We start from the raw sequence: 16537 nt of genomic DNA on the forward strand, positions 1-16537 counted from the left end.
GGGTAAAAGCCCAGGCCAGAGGAGAGACCACAGACCAAATCGAGCTGTACCCAGCTCACTTGGCCTCAGGGAAGTTGTCTCCAGAATGCAGCTTGCTCCTTTACCAAAAAAAACAAAACAAAACAAAACAAAAAAACTTCCCAAACAAAAGTAACCGAAAACACCCTAGCCCATTGCTTTTTAGGTTAAGAAGTAATGCTCAGAGAGGTGTGATCCTTGTCTTCCTGTACCATATCCTTGGAAACTGGCAGCTCTAGAGTTGGGTACTCAGGGGTTCCACGGCACTACCCTGACTCCTGCCACCTTATACCCTGTCAAAGCCAGCCCCGCACTTATCATCAGTCCTCATGGAATGACTCTGAAATGGTTCAGCCCTGGTTTCTCCTCATCCCCCATCCCTCTCAGGCCCTATGAATTCAGGGTCCCTATATTTTTCTTCCTTCCCCAGAGATTGGTTCTTGATTTTTTTTTTACTGACATTAGAGTGCAAAGGTCTCAAAGCCTTAAAGCCTGATGCTCTAGCTCTAAAATTCCCAGGAGATGAAAGAGGATTCAGAGTTCACAGGGCTTTCCGAGAATCCCTTAAAATAGCAGCTCAGGACTTCCAATGAAGGTTGTCACTAGATTTGGTCTTAGTCCTTCAGGCAGGCTACTTTCTACAATAGCAGTGTAAACACTGGAAATTTAGTAGAAATGTAGGGTATTGCAGTAACTTTTAGGTCAGAGGTAAGGAAAAGCAGAAAGTGGGTGGAATGATTAGAGATAATAAGTGAACACAACCTCCAAATGGGAAATGTCTTTTCTGATGGACATCTCTTCTTCCTCCTGGTGTTATGGAGAGACCATGTGCTTTCTTATCAGAGATACTTGGGTCTTTTCATTTATTCACATATTTATCCACGGATATTGCTCAAGTGGCCACTAGACACTTGGAATTGTGCTAAATTTGACGACTAATTTTTAGTCGGGAAGATAACTAAATTTTTTAGAGGCATAAATGTTGCGAAAAATAAAAAATTAGAATTTTGGACTACAGAAGCAATATATATTGTAGTTATTGTTCATACTCTGGACTAAGTTAAATCAAGGTTCGAGTCCAGGCTCTGACACATTGCAGCTGTCAATTTATCTCTTCCAACCTCAGTCATATTTTATGTAAAATGGAGATTATGATCATTATTACCTCTCACCACTGTTGCATGGATTAAATGAGATAATGAGTACAATGTACTTAGCACACTTTTGAGAGAAGAACAAACATGCAATACTATTAACAATTAGTTAAATAGGAGGAGGCAAAGTCTGAACTGAAGATAACCCTTTCTACTAAAAGGCAAGGATGGAATGGAAGTGATAAATTTCAATATCATTTCATTTTGTAGTAGTTGAAAGTGCCTGTAAAATTTAGTGAAGGAGAGAAAAGACAGATGCAAAATCAACACATAAAATGAAAGTTTGGATTATTTAGCGACTCTGAAAAACTACGCTTTATTAATATAAAAAAATCAGTAATTGTTAGAACAGTGCTTTTTAAATTTAATACATGTGGATTTCCTGGGGATCCTATTAGGATGCAGGTTCTGACTTAGTAGGTGTGGGGTTCAGCCTGAGATTCTGCATCTCTAACAAGCTCCTGGGAGGGAGGTTAGATTAAATTAGAATTTAAACTATATTCACATTATATATATATATATATATGTGTGTGTGTGTGTGTGTGTGTGTGTGATTAGTTTATCATGAACATGCGGGGATCTATGTATCATATATTGTATGCATACATAGGCATATATGTATACATATGTAAATATAGATATTCCCTCATGCTAGCAATAAATTTGCAGCTGGGATTCCTATTTTCCTGCTCTGGTTCTGCCACAAATCCATATCATGGCTTAGTTTCTTCTGGCTTCATTTCTTCATTTTAGAAAATGAGGGCATTGAACAATATGTTTTCTAAGTTTCCTCCCAGCTTTAACTTCCTATCTGGACTTTTTTCCATTGGGAAGAAACAGAAATTTATTTATACTTGCACAGGATTTGAGAGATATAGAGAAAGTGATTTTTGATCCTCAGGTATTTTGTTCAGGCTAGCCCTCAGGAAAATCCTCACGGAGCCCACTACTCTGGAATCATTAGAAATATAGAAAATGTAACACATTTTTCCTTATATGAATGTCAATGAAGGGACAATACATAGATATTATTTAGAAAAACAGCATTAGACTTTCATTTAGAAAAAAGTAGTGTGACCCAATGTCATAAACAAAGCCAAAAACATTCAGCTTCATATCTTTAACAATTCCAAAGAATTTGCTGGGCGGGTGGGAGGGTGAGAGTGGGACTGGTGGGGGAAAGTACAGCAAGAACCTTTGAAAAAAGCACCATGGAGAGAAGAGTCACCTTGGCAAATATTCCAGCTCAGAGCATCTCTGTAGCCAGCATAAACACTTAGATGCACTTGTTCCTGCAACACAGCTATGCAAATTGTTCCCATTTTCTTCTTACAAGTTCTGTCAAGTTTTTATTATTTATGAGCTAACCAGCTTCACGGCTAGCCTTTCACCTTGTCATATTTTTCTGCATTTTCAGAGCTAATCCAGTCTGCCTAACATCTTCCCTGGCTGCATTGTATAACATAAAAATGGAGCCATTAAAGGCATTGTCTCTGATAGGAAGGGAATCCATAACTAGCCAAGGGGATAATGCTATTGATGACGGAATCAAGATCCTTCCCAAATCCATTGACCTTATGATTTCCTTCATTTAAAAAAAAAAATCGTGTTCTTTTTCTGACACTGCAAAGTATTTAGATGTAACTACAAGACAAATTTTTAAAATATTTTGACAAGCTTTTATCAGAAAAAAAATGACTTAAAAGATACTTGAGGTGCATGCCTGTAATCCCAGCACTCTGGGAGGCCGAGGCGGGCCTCCTGAGGTCAGGAGTCCGAGACCAGCCTGGCCAACATGGCGAAACCCCATTTCTACTAAAAATATAAAAAATTAGCTGGGCGTGGTGGTGCACGCCTGTAATCCCAGCTACTCAGGAGGCTGAGGCATGAGAATCGCTTGAGCCCAGGAGGCAGAAATTGCAGTAAGCCAAGACTGTGCCCCTGCACTGCAGACTGGGTGACAGAGTGAGACTCTATCTCAAAAATAAAAATAAAAAATAAAAAATGGTATTTGAGGTGACCTTGCCTAAGCTGTCTGGACAATTCTTTCTCTTAACTGTAAAATACCCTCCTTCAGGCATGCTGCTAGTACTGGTCCAGGCTATGAATGGCCAGCAAAGGTGCTGGGTGATTTTGCATACAGACAGTATATGTGTCCATTTCAGAGGTTATGTTAAGAATCAAAATTCTCTTCATTGTGTTAAGAGTAATAATAAGTAAATAAGCAAAGGAATTGATATTTACTCCAAAATTTAAATGAGTTCTTATTTAAGCACCTGGAGCTATATCCATGTCTGAGATTTAAGTCACTAAAAAGCCTAATGATAAACAAAACTAAATGAGAGGTGTGGCTAAATTAGACATATCTATACATGTGCACATAATTACACAGAATAAGTATATATAATTTGCCTTTAATAGCATTTCCGTTTATACCTGAAATTCCCAAGTGTCTTCAAACAAGGACAGCTTTGTGATGCCATGCCTTTAATGGAGCCCTGTTACCATGGGGACATCAGAGCTCCTTCTCAGAATAGCATTTAGTTCTGACAATTGAAGAAGCTGAAGAATTTCAACTAAGCCAACATACTTAGTATCTTCCAGCACCTACAAATTTGAAAGTTATCCAGTTCTTAAGTATTGCCATTTGGCCTGAGAAGATATTGACTTCTGGCCATGTTTCAAAGAAATGCACATATATAAATATCTATTCAATCCTTTATGTTCCAATATCCTATAACATGGAAACGTATATTGCTAGGTCCTCTTTATTCAACAGCAACTGAGTAGAACCCATTAATCCCTTCACTGATGCATTCATCCAGACTGCATATTTTGAGTGCCTTGAAACTATCTCCAATGCCCAGCATAGCCCATAGCATCTAGACTATATATGTGTGTGCGTGTACATATATATGAATATATATACTTCCGACTTTCAATGACCTTGAAGTACAGCAAATAATTATTATGTGCTAAAAGATGGAAACACAAAGATATACTATGAAGAGAAGTAGGAGTTGGAGGACCAAGTGGGCACAGAGACGAGATCATGGAAGATCAACCGAGTGCCTCTGGCAAAACATCAAGAGCAAAGAGAAGATGGCCCATCGTAAGCCAAAGCAATTACATTCCTCTCCCCCTGGCCACACCAAAAAGCACTTAACATGCCATGATGGTCTCAGGTCAAGAGTATATTAAATAGTTGACAGTTATGTGGCCTCTAGCTTTCCAGAAGGTGAGGCACGTCTTACAAATCATACCATAAGCAATCAGAGAACCAAGGCCAGAGCCAACAGAAATCCAACAAAGAGGGAAGAGATAATGGTTTACCTCAGACAAAGATGGGAGGAATTTCCTAATTGTTCCCAGTATGCAATATTTACAATAGAGATGAATAAGCTGCCAAAAGACCAACATCTCTCAATGTCTTACCAACTCATCTAGGTCTCACTACCCAATGGAACGAAGTAAAATAAACTTAGTAGACTAAGGTTACCTTGGAATTCTCAGTGCACACTGAATGTTTTTTATGTAGCATTTTCTATAGCTAAATTTTCTCGTATACTTTAAGCACTTACCAGAGTGCTTACCTATATTTTGGACATTTCCTAGAACTGCTGAAACAGGAGAAAACAAGTTGGGATTATGTTGGGTAGGAATAATAGATTTCTTCTCTGCCTGACATTCAAAGCCCTGGTGATTTTAGCAAGATAAAGTGGTTCAAAACGCCCCACTAGAGTCCTGGCTCTGCAATGCAAGCAGGCAAATTGCAAAATGTTTAGATTGTTAGTCTACTTAGAAAAAACTTAAACTGCATATCTCATTTGATTGTGCTTTGCCTGAAGGTCCATACAGTACAAAGATGAAGGTCTTGGTTTCTAAAAATAAGGAATCTGGCTCTAATAATGGTACTTCCAAGATTAATAGCTTAATGGCTGAGTAATATTGATCTTGATCTTGACCTTTAATCTCCCTAAGCCTCAGTTTCTCCATCTGAAAATTGGGCTAATAAAAATAGCTTATTCATATTGAGTGTTTTCTCTATGCCTGTCACTATCATACTAAACATTAATGCATTTAACCCTCTCCATACCCAATGAGAAAGATACTTATTATTACTTTCATTTTGCAGATGAAAAAAATCATGTTAATAGAGAGATTAAGAACTTTCCCAGGTCACATAGGTAGGAAGTGGTAGGGCTGGGACTGGAGGTCAGGCAGCTGGGATCTACAGCTTTACTTCTAGTCACTATATTAAATTTCTAAAATAATACCACATTTCCATTAAGAAGCTAAGTTGAGCTAATTATATGTATTTGTCTACTGGGACTGCCATAACAAAACACCAGAGACTGCGTGACTTGAGCAACAAAAATATATACTCACACAGTTCTGGAAGGCAAAAGTCTAAGACCAAGGTGTCATCAGGGTTGGTTTCTAGTGGGGCCTCTTGTCCTGGCTTATAGAGGACCTCTGTCTTGCAAGGTCCTTGTGTGGTTCTTCTTCTGTGCTTATGCATGGAGAGAGAGAGAGAGAGAGAAAGAGATCTCTGGAGTCTCTTCTGTCTTATTAGGACACCAGCCTTATCAGATTAGGGCCCTAACCCTATGACCTCATTCAATCTTTTTTTTTTTTTTTTTTTGAGACAAAGTTTTGCTCTGTCTCAAAACTTACCCACGGTGGGGTGCAGTGGCGCAATCTCAGCTCACTGCAACCTCTGTCTCTCGGGTTCAAGTGATTCTCCTGCCTCAGCCTCCCTGGTAGCTGGGATTACAGGCACTCACCACCACAGCCGGCTCATTTTTGTATTTTTAGTAGAGGTTTCGCCATGTTGGCCAGGCTGGTCTTGAACTCCTGACCTCAGATGATCCACCCTCTTCAGCCTCCCAAAGTGCTGGGATTACAGGTATGAGCCACTGCATCCTGCCCCTCATTTAATCTTAGTTACCTGTCTAAAGTCCCTATCTCCAAAAACAGTCACATTGGAGGCTAGGGCTTCAACATACATATTTTACTGCGGACATAATTCAGTCCATCATACTATGTAAAAAATTTAGCATAGTAATTGATACACATAATAATTATTCACATATCTTAGAATGTTCAGTACGCTATGACAAAATACTATAAACTGAGTGGCTTACAAACAACAGAAAAATCTCACAGTTGTGGAGGCTGGGAAGTCCAAGGTCAAAGTGCCAGCAGATCAAGATATCTGGTGAGACTTATTTCTGGTTCATGAATGGTGCCTTTTTGCTGTGTCCTCACATGGTGAAAGGAACTAGTTAGGTCTCTGGAATCTCTTTTATAAGGGCACTAATTCCATTCATCAGCACTCCACCTTAATGACCTAATTGCTTCCCAAAGGCTCCACCTATTAGTTCCAACACGTTCATGATGAGGTTTTAACATATGAATTTGGAAGGGACACAAACCTTAGTATATAGTATCCACTTAACAAATAGTACCTGTTGGTATTTCATGGATTTATGTGGCAAACTCTAGAAATTGTCAAGTTTAGTATAAACATATGGAAATCAGAAATTGGACATTTTGTTTGCTAAAGTCATTTGAGCGAATCAATTAATTTCTGTCCATCTCCTTTTCTTAAGCTGTGAATTATGATATACCCATCATCAAACATTTGCATGACCACTTGTTTATAATAATATGCTTACAAAAATAGTAGAGTCTAAAAAAGAGAACAACTTTTGTAGGAACTAGGTTTTTTTGTTTTGTTTTGTTTTGTTTTATCACAACTACTTATATTTTGGAGGCTCTAGTCGTTCCTGATCTTCAGGCCTACATTTATCTAAAATCCTGATTCATGGAAAATTTAGGCCCTCTTCTTTTATTGGGCTGTCTGAAGTTTGACCAGGTTACGTATCTATAGCCCAGCACTTCCCTCTGCTGTTCTTCAGTTTCAATGGGGAGAGCATTATAAATGCACCTCTTGTGAAGCTTCTTAAATATGCTGCAAGTTCATAATCTGTATAAACCTGATTGTTGCTGTCTTTTCAGAGAGGAAGGCACTGTCCATCATATAGTTCTTTGATTTGAGGTAAGTGGGATCAAAGAGATTGGCTAAGAGTCTACTTTTAATGTAGTTTATTTCTTTTAATCTCCTTTATGTCCCATCTGTTTTATGACTGATTACACTAACTCAGGTCCCAAGTGAAAGTTGGTAATTTTAGATTTTCAGAAAAGAGGGACAAAATATCCCTCTACTTACAAGGATGAATGTATCAGATGGACCTACTACAATGTAGGTTTTCCCTCTCTCTGGCCTTTCTATGCTGAAAGTTGTGTCCTGCCTAAGGTTGACTTCCTAAGGAATTATGTGTAAATGTCAGCTTCCTCTCAATATTGGACACTCATGATATCTTCCTTCATATAAAGATGAACTATACCCTCTTTTTTTTTTTATTTAAGAGAAGGAATTTTCCAGACAACTTGGGCAAGGTCACCTCAAGTATCTTCTAAGTCTTTTTTTTTTTTTTCTGGTAAAAAGCTAGTCAAAATATTCAAACCATTTTTTATTTTACAGTTGCATCTATTTCTCCTCCTCCTCAACATATCCTAACATCAAGGACTTCAAAGTATTATGAGAAGCAATATGATGAAGTTGTGAAAATATTTTTGCCAAGAGTTTTTAAAAAGTGAACTAACTTCTATTGTGAGATAGACATGCTATTATATTACCTGAATGTGGGAAAGTGAGTTGGGCAACTTTGAAGGCTGTTGTTCTGTCCTAGATGACCACAGAGAACATCCACGTGAGGAGATGAATAAACAAAGCTGAATCCAGCCAGAGCTTTTCTCACTAACCTGTGTACCCTGGGTTAGGGTTGTGTCCACCTGGAAGAAAAGCACATTTTCTGATTCACACAAAGCTGCCATTAAGGCTAAGGAGACTCTGCTCCAACCCTACATGTCCATGGATTTAGATTTTGTTCACCCCACTTTTTAATTGGTAATTACAAGTATTCTATTCTGCAACTTAATGAGTGTCATGGTCAATGTTCCCTATTCTTCCTGAAATCTGTGAAATCATTAGTGCTATTTAGGAACTCTGATTCTGGGGCATCATTCCAAACTAAATACAGAATGATGATCTCTGTACCTATGGCTTGAGGGAGTAAGAACAGTTCACAGCATTGGATGTTGTCGACTCATCAAAAGCATTTTTTTATCTGCAGACTAAGAAACATTTCCAGATCTGAACTTTGATGTATCATGACATCATGTGTATTTATGATATATTTTTAGTTCTCCCAGCTGAATTTCTTTCCCAATTGTGATCATCTTAAAGCAGCTAGTAGGTGAAGAGTCAGAACACCTGAATTCAAGCGTTGGGTTTACAACTTCTCACTTTTTGACCTTGAATACAAGTCACTTGAGTTCTCAGGGCATGGCTTCCCTCTGAACAGCATGAACAGTGAAGAAAAACTAGCCTCTGACTCCACAGGGACGTTGTGAAAATAAATGAGATGTGGGTCTAGAGAGTCACTTCAAGCTCTTAGGAATGAAAGAGCTTAAAGAGACATAAGGTTTCCGTAGTTATTCTTTATTTTTTCAGCCTTACAAGTGAGAAAATTTCCACCTTGGTAAGTTTTGAAGAATACCGCCTCGCTGACAAGCCTCCCGAGATCTGTGGCTTGGCCTCTTCTACATTCACAAAGTCTATTGTAATTCTGACTATTGACTCAGTGAAATTTTAAAAACTCTGCCATATCCTTTGACAACAAAGAAGAGTGATCACACTCTATGTGGGACAAATGATCTGCCACCAGTTGGACATCACACTATACAGGCTCCTACACTGGCTGCTAAAAAAAAAAATCTAATAAGACAAAGAAAATGTTACATTGCAGAAAAGAGGAAGTTGCTAGGACAGAGTTCCCAGTCGGAATATTGATCTGAAAGAGTCTAGAATTTTATGGGGAATAAACTTCCAGTACTTTCTTTAGGAGAACTAAAACTACATTTTGCCAATGTCAGAGATATACTCTTCTAATGCCAAGGTAGTTGTAAAAGAGAATCACAAATAACCAGCTAAAACTCCTGATCTTCTCTCTGCCCCTAGATGCAGAGTCTCTGACAGGTGATATAGATAAGTACTGTATAACCTGTCACTTTGTATTCCTTAAGAAGGTAGCATAATCCATGGAGCTCACATAAACTCTTCCATGGCTTCGATCCCATTCTGACATTCAGGAGAAAAGTTGACAGTCATAGATTAAAGGAAAACACTATAGTGAAGAGATACTTACAATAGGTAGCTCTGACTAAAAATGTGTTTTGGCAAGAATTAGCTGGAAAGACACATTGGCATGCTGGCATAGTTAAGCTAGTGGATCAAACTAACATCTTTGCCTTGATCTCACTGGGGCCCAGGTTGACTTACATGCTTCGATTGTCTTCATTCATTCATTCCATAAATATTCATTGAGCACTGTAATGGAAATTGCTGGTAGTATCCCCAAATCTATTCTCACCTCCTGTATTACTCAGGGGTCTCCAGAGAGAGAGAACCAATAGGATATATATAGATAAATACAAATATATGAGAGGGGATTTATTAGGGGAATTGGCTCATGTGATTGTGGAGGCTGAGAAGTCCCATGACAGGCCATCTGCAAGCTGGAAACCCTGGGATGCTGATGGCATGGCTCAGTCCAAGTCCAAAAGCCTCAGAACCAGGAAAGCCAATGGTGTATTTCTCAGTCCAAGGCCAAAGGTCTGAGAATCCTGAAGGGGCCCTCTTGTTAAGCACTGGAGTCCAAAGGCTGGGGATCCTGGAGTTATTGTCCTAGAATAGGAGAGGAAGAAGTTTTCCCAGCCCCAGAAGCAAAATCAACATATTCACTTTTTCTGTTTTTGTTTTCTCCAGTAGATTGGATGGTTCGTGCCCACATTGAGGGCAGATCTTCTCCACCTAATCCTTCAGACTCATATCTAATCTCCTCTGATAACACCCCACAGACACACCCCACAATCATGCTTTACCAAGTTGCTAGGTATTCCTGAATTCAGTCAAGTTGACACCTAAAATGAGCTATCACACTTCCTTCCTGAGCAGGTAGCTGTCCAACTAGGACCTACATTTTCCAGTTGATCTTACAGGTATGTGACTTAAGTATGCACTAATGGCAACTGAGTGGAAAGAGTGGGGGCAATTTCAGCATCACTTATCTTAAAGAAAATCCTTGATCTGGATTTCTGCTCACTCTTGCTTACTTACTAAAAATGGCAAAGTCAAGCCTACCTACCAGCCATAAACTATCATGTGAGAGGAAAATTAATATCTGTGTTTTAGAGTCCCTTTGTTACATCAGCATAGCCTGCACCTTTACAAATAGGCGTGCCTTCTTGGTACTAGATTCTGTGCAATATGATGACAATTTGCTTAGCAAAACACACACAGTGCATGTCCCCAAGGAAAGTATAATCTATTATCTACCATAGTCTTCTGTCTGGCAACAAAACCTATGAGACAAGTGCAGCCATACTCATCAATCAAAATAAACCAAGACAGGGGACAAGAGTAAAAGAGTGGGTTAGAACCTGGACTTCAGTGCCATGCAGGTGTAAATTCAAGCTCTTGCAACATCTTTTACTAACCGCGTCTTTGGGCAAATCTTTGAACTTTTATAAACCTCATTTTCATTCTTGTTAATTGGAGATAATAGAATTAATAATATGTACCTAATAAGGTTGTGATGATGATCTAAAGAATTAGGTATGTAAATTGCTTAACCTAGGGCTTGAGTTTACCAAGTGTGATTATCAGAGTTCAATTCTTCCACTACTCTTGTTATTTCTAAATTCCATCAGGAGGGGCTTAAAGAAAAGATGGAAACATCATTATCTCATTCAAGCCATACTATATGAGGCAGGTGTCATCATTCCCATTTTGTAGATGAGAAAACTGAATCTTAGAGGGGACAGTACTTAGTAAGTGGCTGAGCCAGAATTTATTTTCAGGTATCTAATTCCAAAGCTCATACTACTACACCAGATGTATGACAATCAGGCCTAGAAATCACTGCTCAGCTATTAGTCCAATAAGGTTAATTTAATTCTTCAAGGTTACATCGCAATTGTCAGTTTCTTTCCACTGCCTACCATACAAGTAAAACCTTCTGAGAGTAAAGTTTCCAGGTCTGGGCTCCAGTGCATAAGTTAGTACTCTCTTCTGTGTTCCTAGGGCACTTTGTATCTCTGTTATCATTCAGTCACTATCTTATAATTGCCCTTATCTTATAATTCTTTTTACTCATCTGACATCCTCCACTGGAGTGTGAGCACCTGAAATTTGGATTTCTTAAATATCTATGTCTCAGGACTTAGCATGATGCCTGGTATGTACTAGGCATTCTATGAATAACTGACGTAAAGAATTGCCATATGAATAAGTGAATAGACATTAAAAACTAGAGTGTCAGTAACCTACCTATTAAGGTGGTTATTTGTTTGATGCAAAGGAAGTGGAGGCATTCAGTTTTGAAAATAAATGATTGGCAATAAAATATTTAATAAAATTCATCAAGCATAAGAAATTAGTACATAGTAGCCCCTTGGTGGAAATAAATGTTTTCAAAAATCATATGCTGATTGCTTTGACCTCAAAGACAAAATGAAATGTTACGCATCATCTGTAAGGGTCCAGGTAACAAAAGCATTTTTAACCTCAATGGGAACTGAAATATTGTACAATTGTGTTAGAACAATTGTAGCAAACAATATACTTGAAATAGCAAAGAGAAACATACAACAAAAATCAAGATTCTGTTCTTCTGTGAGAGTAGATTTAATTAGAGAAAGATAAGGAAGCAAACGTTGATTTTCAAAGACCCTGAATGCATTTACTGTGCATTTTCACTGGGTTTAGAAGTTCAAGGCACCGGTTCTTTATTCTCCCTAATTCCACATCAAAGCTTCCAGCTTTCACTCTCATTATTATAGAGATATTGCCAGCAACACTCTATATAGAATAGTCTGGATTAGCCTCCTTTATTTCACAAGTGGAACAAAGAGAGGGAGAAAAATATTTCTAAGATAACTGGAAAAGAATGGGAAACAAAAATAAATCTGTGATTTGTCTAAAGAAAGTTAAAGGAGGAGTGAGTAAACTGGCCAGAAAGATAGTGCCTGGTGTGAAGCTTACTGACCTACAATGAGGGAAATGTTAAGGAAACAAAGAGATGAGCAAAAGCTTCATATACTTCGAAAAAAAAAGTATAGAAACAGGTAGCAGGAAATACAATGACTCACAGTGTTCTTCCATACTGGCTGACCAATAATATCATCAGCCCAAGGAATTTTGTTTGTTATTGAGAACAAACAGGAGGAGCCGATACCTTGTTGTAGGGGAGGAAAGGAGATGTGATAGAGAATTTTTCATTTACATAAATAGGTTAATGACAACTTGATTTATTTTTAAATTCACAGAAGCTGAGCTGATGTCTGTGGAGACAAGAACACGAAGGAATAATATAATATGGAACTCCCTAACATGATATACCTACAAAGACTATTGAGGCAGAGAAATCAATGTGGAAAATGCAAAACTAAGGGAAAAAGCACTTTGAACCACTCATCTAAGAATTTGTTCCATCTCAAAAACACAAGAATTCCAGAAAAATCTTCCAAGTTATGTTCATAGGCTTAGCAAAATACAGGTCAGGCTTACTAGTTAAATGAGTGAGAGAGAACTTTTTCTGCATCTTAGAAAATGTTCAGATTCTCCCACCTTTCTCCACACACCTCATGAGCATCACTGTAAAAACTGCCATCAGGACCAAAGACAGCAGCTCTCAGTTTCACATAGGTGTCGGTGACCAAACTACTGCTCCACGAAATAAGAGAGGATACAAACAAATAGAAAAACATTCCATGCTCATGGATAGGAAGAATCAATATCATGAAAATAGCCATACTGCCCAAAGTAATGTATAGATTCAATGCTATTCCCATCAAGCTACTATTGACTTTCTTCATAGAATTAGAAAAACCTACTTTAAATTTTATATGAGCCGGGCGCGGTGGCTCAAGCCTGTAATCCCAGCACTTTGGGAGGCCGAGACGGGTGGATCACGAGGTCAGGAGATCGAGACCATCCCGGTCTACATGGTGAAACCCCGTCTCTACTAAAAATACAAAACAAACTAGCCGGGCGAGATAGCGGGTGCCTGTAGTCCCAGCTACTCGGGAGGCTGAGGCAGGAGAATGGCCTAAACCCGGGAGGCGGAGCTTGTAGTGAGCCGAGATCGCGCCACTACACTCCAGCCTGGGCGACAGAGCAAGACGAGACTCCGTCTCAAAATAAATAAATAAATAAATAAATAAATAAATAAATAAATAAATAGATTTTATATGAAACCAAAAAAGAGCCCATATAGCCAAGACAATCCTAAGCAAAAAGAACAAAGCTGGAGGCATCACGCTACCTGACTTCAAACTATACTACAAGGCTACAGTAACCAAAACAGCATGGTACTGGTACCCAAACTGATATACAGACCAATGGAACAGAACAGAGGCCTCAGAAATAACACTACACGTCTACAACCATCTGATATTTGACAAACCTGACAAACAGAAGCAATGGGAAAATAATATCCTATTTAATAAATGGTGTTGGGAAAACTGGCTAACCACATGCAGAAAACTGAAACTGGACCCTTTCCTTACACCTTATACAAAAATTAACTCAAGATGGATTAAAGATTTAGATATAAGACCTAAAAGCATAAAAATCCTTTGTATCCCAAGTGCTCAGCACACAGTCCCTAACACTAAACATTTGTTAAACTAATTAAATAGTAGGAAAGAGAATTAAAATATCATGGTGAAAAAGAAGCAGCATCTCCACTGTCTACCCAACAGTCATCTATATCTGTTTCTCACTTCTGCATCTTATGGAGTCATAAAATTAAAAGTTTTGGGAACCCTGTATGAGAGTAAGACAGGAAGATAAAATAAGAAAAGTGTGATCACAAAGTGTAATCACTTTATCTTACTGGTGCTTAATGGTTAGAATTAACAACCTGTTTTATGCTAATTGTGATGTTTTCCATTTTATATGTGTACATAATTTATGTTTAGCTGTTTCTCAGATTATTGTACCAGTCCCTTAGCCAAGAGTCTTGTTTCTGATCTCACTGCTTCATCATTACACCTCCTCCTAATTGGTCCTTTGAATTACAGTTTGTTATATTTCAAAAATGCAAATTCTATTATGTTACTTGAATGAATGAAACTCTTTATTGGTTATCAATTGGTCTCAGGATAGATACAGTGCTAGCTCCTTGGCAGAGCACCTGAGATTCTCGTGAAATCATTTGTGAAATAAAAAATGCCAAACAAAAAATTTTTTTTAAAAAGTGCCAAAACAAAAAATCTAGAGAAAATCTAGCCCTTAATAATAACATGTTGCCATTTTTTAACAATAGCTTGACACCGTTATATCAGCTTATGAAACATTTTTTCAAAAACATGACCAATGACTCCATACTCCGTCACCTTCACCCAAGTATAACTGAAGTTTATCCTTAATTTTTTTCATAAAGAGGATTATTTTACCTGAATTGCTACTAGATACAAATTTAGTGAAAATGTGTCCATAAGTTAGTGCATTCATATTCAATTCAAGCATTGTCTCTTCTACAAGGCCAGGCAGTTGAAGTCTGGGTTATGTATCCCTCCTCTTCATATCATAGGGCCCTGCAACTATTTATAATAATATATTTATCTCACTATATCAAATTATTATTTTAGGTGTCTGCCCTCTAGTCCTATGAACAACTTAAGGACAAGTGCAAAGAACTGTATTTTCAATCATTCTCTATGTTCTCAAAATGTGCTGCTTGATGGGAGACATAACTATGATTAAGACATTATTCCTTACCTCAAAAAGTTCAAACTTAAATTGTGAGAGAGAAAAGAAGAAATTTATAATACTGTATCATGAGAGAGTAGGCTCTCATGTTAGTTCTGCCATTTCTATAACACTGGGACAATTAATTAGATGCAGCCGAAAGTGCAATGACAGTGATGATACCTACTTCAAAGAATTGTTTTAACGATTAAATGATGATGGTGATGAAAAGTTGTTCTTGCCTATAGTAAGTGCTAAATAAATATGACGATCTGCACAAAGCTATAATAAAATACTGGTGCTGTGTGCACAAACACTGACAAAACAAATAAGGAGAGGCGCATAGATTTATTATATTTTAATCTAAGACTTAACTGAGAAAGATAAAAAGGTATGATACATGTTCTAGTGAATTGTGAAATAAATCATTTTATTTACCAAGAGATGGTACTTGATTAAGCCAATGTGAGCTGAAGCAATGTAAGAAAGTAATGGAAGACTTCCCAAAGGAAATGGTATCCCAGTTGAGACAGGAAAGATGAGTAAGCATTAGCTACGCAAAGAGGGGCAGAAGGCAGCTCAGGTTGGGGTAATACGTTTTTCAAATCTCAAAATCTAGAGACAAGAAACCACGTGATGCCTTCAGGTAATTGCAAGTAGTTCTCTTTAATTGTGACATCAAATCAGAGGGATGCTGAGTGCAGCCCAAGGTGACGATAGAGGGCAGGCCAAAGCCCTCTCACGAGAATCTCAGGTGCTCTGCCAAGGAGCTGGCACTGTATCTTGAGACCAATTGATAACCGCTAGAATTATAATATAATTATAACTGTTATAATGCAAGTAATATAACAGAATTTGCATTTTTGAAATATAACAAACTGTAATGCAAAGAACAAGTTAGGAGGAGGTGTAACGATGAAGAGATGAGACCAGAAGCAAGACCCTTGGCGAAGACAGTGGTACAATAATCTGATGAACAGCTAACAGTGGCCTATATACTTTGTATCCCAAGTGCTCAGCACACAGTCTCTGACACTAAACATCTGTTGAACTAATTAAATAGTAGGAAAAAGAATTAACATACCATAGTGAAAAAGAAGCAACATCTCTGCTGTCTACCCAACAGTCATCTATATCTGTTTCTCACTTCTGCATCTTATGGAGTCATAAAATTAAAAGTTTTGGGAACCCTTTATGAGAGTAAGGTAGGGAGATAAAATAAGAAAAGTGTGATCACGGCCGGGCGCGGTGGCTCAAGCCTGTAATCCCAGCACTTCGGGAGGCCGAGACGGGCGGATAACGAGGTCAGGAGATTGAGACCCTCCTGGCTAACACGGTGAAACCCCGTCTCTACTAAAACATACAAAAAACTAGCCGGGCGAGGTGGCAGGCGTCTGTAGTCCCAGCTACTCGGGAGGCTGAGGCAGGAGAATGGCGGGAACCTGGGAGGCGGAGCTTGCAGTGAGCTGAGATCCGGCCA

General features: G+C 38.4%; 1 long non-coding RNA gene across 1 annotated transcript; it reads left to right on the plus strand.

Annotated features, from left to right (window-relative positions):
• The first annotated feature begins 4309 nt into the window (after nt 1-4309).
• LOC111538184 lies at nt 4310-12878 on the plus strand. Its single transcript, XR_002730250.1, has 3 exons — nt 4310-4410; nt 7197-7236; nt 12630-12878. It is a non-coding gene; the product is annotated as an uncharacterized LOC111538184 (long non-coding RNA).
• The last annotated feature ends 3659 nt before the right edge of the window (nt 12879-16537 follow it).

Source organism: Piliocolobus tephrosceles, chromosome 6 (assembly GCF_002776525.5).
Source record: "Piliocolobus tephrosceles isolate RC106 chromosome 6, ASM277652v3, whole genome shotgun sequence".
Lineage (NCBI taxonomy): Eukaryota > Metazoa > Chordata > Mammalia > Primates > Cercopithecidae > Piliocolobus > Piliocolobus tephrosceles.